This window comes from Lithobates pipiens, unplaced genomic scaffold, assembly GCF_037356315.1.
Source record: "Lithobates pipiens isolate NorthernLeopardFrog02 unplaced genomic scaffold, aLitPip1_a1.2 Scaffold_19, whole genome shotgun sequence".
NCBI lineage: Eukaryota > Metazoa > Chordata > Amphibia > Anura > Ranidae > Lithobates > Lithobates pipiens.
Genome location: NW_027507764.1, coordinates 520,018,325 through 520,026,702, shown reverse-complemented (window position 1 = coordinate 520,026,702; position 8,378 = coordinate 520,018,325). Strand labels below are relative to the sequence as shown.

Here is an 8,378-nt window from a genome sequence, read left to right as displayed (position 1 = left end):
GCCTATGGCCACATCACTCTGAAAGCACCCAATCTTGTCTGATCTTGGAGGCTAAGAAGAGTCAGGCCTGGTTAGTACCTGGATGGGAGACCACCTGGGAATACCAGTTATTGTAAGCTTCTTTTTATGTTGTTGGCGTTGATTCGTTTTTTTTTCCGCTTGTTTCCCAAGGTGACCATCTTGGCATTTGTCAAGAGGGTTGAGAGTGCCCAAAGAGATCGCTTACAACAGCATCACCCTGAAAGAGCCCTATCTCTTCTCATCTCTGAGGCTAAGAAGGGTTGGGCCTAGTTAGTACCTGTATGGGAGATGGCGTTGGAATACCAGGTGCCGTATTCTTCTTTTTATGTTGTTGACATTGACCTGTCTTTTTTCCCAAGGTTGGGCCTTGCTAGTACCTGGATTGGAGACCACCTGGGAATACTAGGTGCTGTAGGATTCTTTTTATGTTGTTGGCGTTGACTTGTTTTTGTTTTGTTTGTTTACCAAGGTGACCATCTTGGTGTTTGTCAAGAGGGTTGAGAGTCCAGCTTGCCTATGGCCACATAACCCTGAAAGCACCAGATCTCATCTGATCTCAGAGACTTAACAGGGTCTCGTCTGATCTCAGAGACTAAACAGGGTCGGGCCTTGTCTGATCTCAGAGACTAAACAGGGTCGGGCCTTGTTAATACCTGGATGGGAGACCACCTGGGAATACTAGGTGCTGTAGACTTCTTCTTATGTTGTTGGCGTTAACTTGTTTTTTTTTGTTTGTTTCCCAAAGTGACCATCTTGGCGTTAGTCAAGAGGGTTGAGAGTGCCTGAAGAAATCTCCTACGGCCACATCACCCTGAAAGAGCCCAATCTCATCTGATCTCAGAGGCTAAGCAGGGTTGGGACCAGTTTAATCCCTGGATGGGAGACCGCCTGGGATTTCCAGATGCCGTAGGCTTCTTGTTATGTTGTTGCCGTTGACCTATTTTTTTCCGCTTGTTCCCAAGGTGACCATCTTGGCATTTGTCAAGAGAGTTGAGAGTGCCTGAAGATATTGGCTACGGCCACATCACCCTGAATCTGTTCCATTTCATCTGATCTTGGAGGCTAAGCAGGGTCAGGCCTGGTTAATGCCTGGATGGGAGACCGCCTGGGAATACCAGGTGTCGTAGGCTTCTTTTTTTTTTTTCTCCAAACAGGGGAAGACGGTCCCCCGAGTACATAATATAACAGAGAAATACAGAGCAAAAAGCACCTGAACAATACTTGATCCAGGTATATTCGCAAATGGGAGTCTGCCTTCCATCAATCATAATGATTCAAGGCACGGATAAAGTACTGTACCAAGATCCAGGGTCACACAAACCCCAGGTCCCTCCGGCATAATCCATCCAGAGGGGCGTGTGGGGCCGTCATTCCCAATTTTCCACTTTTTCCAAAAGAGAGAGGGGGTGGAGGGGGTGAGAGATAGGGGAGAAGGCAGAAAAGAGAAGGGGTGAAAGATCAGGAAAGGAGAAGAGGGGATGAGATACGATGGCAGCCACTGTCCAAGGGGCCAGTCAAGGAAAGCTCAGAGCACTAAGGCGATAGCAGGCGACATCCTTCCAGAGAGAATATAAAGGTATTCCAGATGTCCCAGGTTTGTTTAAAAAATTCTTGTTTACCTTGTGATGTGAGGATCAAGTCCTCTATTTTTTTTAATGTCCTCTATTTTTCCTAAGCCAGTGAGTAATGAAAGGGGGGGGAACATTTTTTGCAATTGAGAGGGATGCAGGATTTCGCCGCATTTATCACATGTCGTAAAATTGATTTTTTGTACTTCTTAAATGCAGCCTCTTCCGGGATGGAGAAGTCTGTGAATTTTTGTGGTATGCATCGGATCTCTGTCCAGAAGTCCACCAAGCTGGGGCAGGACCAAAAAATGTGGAGCAACGTGCCCTCTTCTTCTCCACACCTCCAGCATATGTTCAAGGAAGAGGGGAAACATTTATGCAGCTTTGATGGTGTCAAATACCACCTGGTGAGAAGTTTAAAATTTGTCTCCTGTATCTTCGTGCACAGCAAGGTTTTGAGAGCCAAAGTGATAATGCGTTGTCTCTGTGCTGGGGAAAACGAGCAATTAAGGTCCTTTTCCCAGTTGGACAGACAGGTTAAGTGTGGGTGATCTGTTTGAGAGAGAATGTGGACCAAAGGGCCTTCGCTCCTGCATAGAGTCTCAAACTCCGTCTGAGGGCGGGCGAAAGTTTGAGTATTGGGGATGGAATGGAGAAAATGATGTTGTTGCGCCGCTCTCCAAAAAGGCAGTTGGAAAAGCCCTGTCAGATCTGTTAGGGTTGAGAAAGAAGGCCATTTTCCATCAATGACGAATTTAGACGCATGGTCTAGGTTGGAATTTCTAAGTGGGTCCCCGGTTCAAAGTTTGGATGGCCACGTATAGGGAATAGGAGGGAAGTCAAAGACGTGAGTGTGTTTTGGGTAGCGATCAGGTGACTGACTTTCAATGAAGCCCCTATAGTGGGATGTGACGTCAATTCTGTGGGTAAATCCTTATAGCACCACATGGCGCTTCTTAGCGGAATTCGGGAGTGAGATTGTCCTAGTTGCACCCAGAGCTTAGAAAGTTTGTTTCCATTCCAGTCCAATACACGCCTCAGATGGGAGGCCAGGTAGTAGCGTCGCAAGTCAGGGAGAACCAACCCTCCCTGTTGTTTAGACAATGTCAGCTGTGACCACTTAAGTCTGGGATTTTTGTGGGCCCAGTTAAATTGAGTGAGCAGGGATTGAGCTTGCTTAAAAAGTGACCCAAAAGTGACCATCTTGGCGTTAGTCAAGAGGGTTGAGAGTGCCTGAAGAAATCTCCTACGGCCACATCACCCTGAAAGAGCCCAATCTCATCTGATCTCAGAGGCTAAGCAGGGTTGGGACCAGTTTAATCCCTGGATGGGAGACCGCCTGGGATTTCCAGATGCCGTAGGCTTCTTGTTATGTTGTTGCCGTTGACCTATTTTTTTCCGCTTGTTCCCAAGGTGACCATCTTGGCATTTGTCAAGAGAGTTGAGAGTGCCTGAAGATATTGGCTACGGCCACATCACCCTGAATCTGTTCCATTTCATCTGATCTTGGAGGCTAAGCAGGGTCAGGCCTGGTTAATGCCTGGATGGGAGACCGCCTGGGAATACCAGGTGTCGTAGGCTTCTTTTTTTTTTTTCTCCAAACAGGGGAAGACGGTCCCCCCGAGTACATAATATAACAGAGAAATACAGAGCAAAAAGCACCTGAACAATACTTGATCCAGGTATATTCGCAAATGGGAGTCTGCCTTCCATCAATCATAATGATTCAAGGCACGGATAAAGTACTGTACCAAGATCCAGGGTCACACAAACCCCAGGTCCCTCCGGCATAATCCATCCAGAGGGGCGTGTGGGGCCGTCATTCCCAATTTTCCACTTTTTCCAAAAGAGAGAGGGGGTGGAGGGGGTGAGAGATAGGGGAGAAGGCAGAAAAGAGAAGGGGTGAAAGATCAGGAAAGGAGAAGAGGGGATGAGATACGATGGCAGCCACTGTCCAAGGGGCCAGTCAAGGAAAGCTCAGAGCACTAAGGCGATAGCAGGCGACATCCTTCCAGAGAGAATATAAAGGTATTCCAGATGTCCCAGGTTTGTTTAAAAAATTCTTGTTTACCTTGTGATGTGAGGATCAAGTCCTCTATTTTTTTTAATGTCCTCTATTTTTCCTAAGCCAGTGAGTAATGAAAGGGGGGGGAACATTTTTTGCAATTGAGAGGGATGCAGGATTTCGCCGCATTTATCACATGTCGTAAAATTGATTTTTTGTACTTCTTAAATGCAGCCTCTTCCGGGATGGAGAAGTCTGTGAATTTTTGTGGTATGCATCGGATCTCTGTCCAGAAGTCCACCAAGCTGGGGCAGGACCAAAAAATGTGGAGCAACGTGCCCTCTTCTTCTCCACACCTCCAGCATATGTTCAAGGAAGAGGGGAAACATTTATGCAGCTTTGATGGTGTCAAATACCACCTGGTGAGAAGTTTAAAATTTGTCTCCTGTATCTTCGTGCACAGCAAGGTTTTGAGAGCCAAAGTGATAATGCGTTGTCTCTGTGCTGGGGAAAACGAGCAATTAAGGTCCTTTTCCCAGTTGGACAGACAGGTTAAGTGTGGGTGATCTGTTTGAGAGAGAATGTGGACCAAAGGGCCTTCGCTCCTGCATAGAGTCTCAAACTCCGTCTGAGGGCGGGCGAAAGTTTGAGTATTGGGGATGGAATGGAGAAAATGATGTTGTTGCGCCGCTCTCCAAAAAGGCAGTTGGAAAAGCCCTGTCAGATCTGTTAGGGTTGAGAAAGAAGGCCATTTTCCATCAATGACGAATTTAGACGCATGGTCTAGGTTGGAATTTCTAAGTGGGTCCCCGGTTCAAAGTTTGGATGGCCACGTATAGGGAATAGGAGGGAAGTCAAAGACGTGAGTGTGTTTTGGGTAGCGATCAGGTGACTGACTTTCAATGAAGCCCCTATAGTGGGATGTGACGTCAATTCTGTGGGTAAATCCTTATAGCACCACATGGCGCTTCTTAGCGGAATTCGGGAGTGAGATTGTCCTAGTTGCACCCAGAGCTTAGAAAGTTTGTTTCCATTCCAGTCCAATACACGCCTCAGATGGGAGGCCAGGTAGTAGCGTCGCAAGTCAGGGAGAACCAACCCTCCCTGTTGTTTAGACAATGTCAGCTGTGACCACTTAAGTCTGGGATTTTTGTGGGCCCAGTTAAATTGAGTGAGCAGGGATTGAGCTTGCTTAAAAAACGGGACTGGAATCTGGATCGGGAGAGCTTGGAAAAGATAGGTAAATTTAGGCAGTATGTTCATTTTAATGAGATTGCATCTCCTGAACCAGTAATGGAGGCCAGAATGCCACCCGTGAAGCAAACTGCAGATCTTAGTGACAAGGGGTGGGGGGAAGTTCAACTTAAACGTACGCGCGATGTCCGGTGGAATGTAAGTACCTAAGTACTTAAGGGCTGTATGGGTCCATTTAAATCAAAAATTGGACTGCAAGTCTAGTAACGTTTGCGGGGGGACTTCGACCCCCATGGCCTCTGATTTCAAGACGTATCCCGTATATCTGGAATTCCCGAAGGAGATTTGGCAAGGAAACTCTGAGATTCGTCAACGAGAACAGCATGTCATCCACGTAGGCAGATATCTTGCACTCAATAGTACCCATTTGGAGTCCCGTTATGTCTGAGTTTTGTCGAATTGTGGAGAGAAAGGGTTCCAATGACAGTGCGAATAATAGGGGCGACAGGGGGCAACCCTGTCTGGTCCCATTCCCGATGTCAAGGGGAGATGAGAGCACCCCATTCGCTTTGAGTTGAGCTGAAGGGCGTGAGTATATCTTACTTATCCATGCCAGCATCCGTTCACTCAGACCTATATGGCGAAGGACCGAGAACATGAATGTCCATTTGACCCGATTAAAAGCCTTCTCGGCATCAGTACTCACAAAAAGACAAGGGGTCCCAGATGACTTTGCTTTATGGACCAGGGTAAGCACCTTAATGGTGTTGCCCCTATCTTCCCTGGTGGGAATAAAACCTAACTGGTCAATATGTATAAGGGACTGCAAGTGCTGTGCCAATCACGTGGCGAGAATTTTAGAGAATAGTTTTAGGACCGAACTTAGGAGGGAAATGGGTCTGTAGCTCCCTCATAGGCCCGGGTCTTTGCCCTCCTTAGGTATCAATGAGATGTGGGCTCTAAGGGTATCCTCAGGAAAATCCCCATTCGAGCTCAGAGTATTCAATAAAGTCACCAAGCGCGGGCCGAGAATAGGGAGGAAGGTCTTATAGTATTGTGCGGTATATCCGTCAGGGCCCGGAGCCTTACCCACCTTCGGAGGTCCCACGGCCATCTGGACTTCTTCCAGTGTGATCGGGTCCTCCAAGTACTCCCGTGATTCCGATGAGAGGGTTGGTAGACCAGAACCGGTTACATATCTGTCTATATTATCCTGTCCGGACCCCGAATCGGGCAGGTTGTAGAGATCAGAGTAACATTTTTCAAAGACTTTGGCTATTTGGGTTGGGGTAGAGGCCCTCTGGCCATTCTCATCTATCAACTGTGGTATGTAAGAGGCAGATTTCAACTCATTTACCGACCTGGCTAAGATTTTTCCGCATTTGTCCCCTGACTCCTACGTCAGTTTACGACAAAACTGGAGTGCCGCTTTCGCTTTATAATGGAGTAGGTCAGTAATCTGGGTACGGAGTGTCCCCAATTCAATCTCTAAGGTCCGTGAGGGGGCATGTTTATGTTTCGCTTCCACAGAGGCAAGTTCACAAAACAGATTAGCAAGCTGTTCCTTCCATGTTCCTTTGATGCGTGCCCCGTGCCTGATAAGTACCCTGCGGAGTACTGACTTGTGAGCCTCCCAAATTATCCCCAAGTCGCAGTACTGCGTTTAGTTTTCTTGGAAATAAAGGTCCAATTCCCTGGTCACACAGACCTTAGTGAAGGATCTTGACCGTAGAAAGGGGAGGCTAGAATTTTTAAAATGTGTTTCTTGTATAAAGGCCACATCAGTACAGGAAGTCTTCAGTCCTCACAGGAGGATCCACCATTTTTCAGAGGAGTTCAGTCCCTTAACGTTTAGAGAGGTGACCTTGACTGAGTCTGCCATCGCTCCTAGGGGAGGGGAAGGGGGACGTCAGAGAAAAGCAAAGAAAGTTGAACCAAGGTAGGTATTGGGTAGGTAATGGATGGCGGGAACTAAGGGGGAGAAAGGAAGGAAAGGTAAGGGGAAAAAGAGGCCGGGCACCTCAACCGCAGGGGGAGAGGGAAATTAAGGGTTGTCCGCACTCAACAGTACAGGAATTGTATACTAAAACAGCACAATTATGCTATAGCATTTACCAGATGTACACTGGGTTTAAAGCGCCGTCCTACTTGAGTTGGTGGGTAGACAGGTCGGAGAGGGAGCCCCCGGATTCCAGTCCCCCCAGTCCCGACAGTGGTAAATGTCCCGTCTGATACCAGTATGCAAATAAAAGACAATCAGTAAAATCATAGAACCAAAAAACAATAGTATAATCAAAACAGAGGTAGAGCATATAACTGTCAGCGCTGAGGGGTCTCCTTAGCTCGCCCTAAATGTAGGCATGCATGTGGGAGCCCGTCACAACAGAAAAGGCATCACAGAATGGGATCCAACACCCCCGTCCCATACCCCAAAAGTACATGCAGCCCCCGAACAAATGCATTTCTCCCTTTGGCAGATTGTCCTCTCCTTACCCCCTCTCCTCCGTCCACACCCCGGGGGAAAAGGGGGAGGGAAGGGGGGAAAAGAGGGGGGGAGGGGGGATTGAAGGGGGGACGGAAGGGAAGGAGGTAAGGGAGGGAAGGGGGGAGGGAAGGCGGCAGCAAGGGAGAGGGGAAAAACATGCGGAAAGGTCAAGTCCTTTAGCGCACCCACACCAGCAACCACCCGGACCCCATAAGTTTCAACTCCTCCCCTCCATGGTCACCACATCAAGATGAAAGATGAGCAGCCCTGGTCGGTGCATGGAGAATCCGGCAGGCAAGGGGCTGGGGCCACCATCCCTCCATCCAACGGGAGACTTCACTCGAGCAGCAGTCCTGGGGCCCGCCAATTAGCATCTCTCCTGCATCGCCATCGGGGGCTGTGTAGAGCAACCAGAGGGAGGCTGGGACCGCCCAAACAGTAAGGGGTAAATCCTCCAGGGGGGTCCAGAGTCAAACTGGAGGGAAGCAGTGTCTCGTACCAATAGGCGCAATAAATAAGTCATCCAGGGTGTCCCCGAAAGCTGCAGAAGGCAATGTCGGCAAAGAGTAGGTGGGGGCCAGAGCGGGGGACGAGGGGCACAACCAGGGGGAGGGGACACATATGCGGAAATGTCAAGCCCTTCCAGTACAGCGCACTAGGTATCACTCAGACCCCCCAAAGTGCAACTCCCCCCTCTAAGGTCAAGACTCCAGAAGGGAAGATGAGCCGCCCTGGTCTGTACATGAAAGAACCTGCTGCCAAGGGGTTGGGGCCATCATCCCTTCCTCCAATGGGAGATGCCACCAGCATGACAGCCCCGTGTCCTGTCAAGTGGTGCCCCTCCGACAATGTCGTCGGGGTATATGTGGAGCATCCAGGGGGAGGCAGGGACCACCCAAACAGTGAGGGGTAAAGCCTCCAATGGGGACCGGTGTCAGACAGGAGGATAGCAGTGTCTTGTACAAGTTGGTTAATTAGACAAGTCATCCAGTGTGTTCCTGTGAGCAGCGGAAGGAAAGGTCGGTAAGGATTATGAATGGGTGGGGGCCAGGGAGTGCATAAAACTGCCACCAGATGACCGGGGCAGAGAGGGCAAAGGGATGAA

At 48.9% G+C, this 8,378-nt stretch overlaps 1 pseudogene; it reads left to right on the top strand.

Moving 5' to 3' along the window:
• Nucleotides 1-119, top strand: LOC143998772 (5S ribosomal RNA; annotated as a pseudogene).
• The last annotated feature ends 8,259 nt before the right edge of the window (nucleotides 120-8,378 follow it).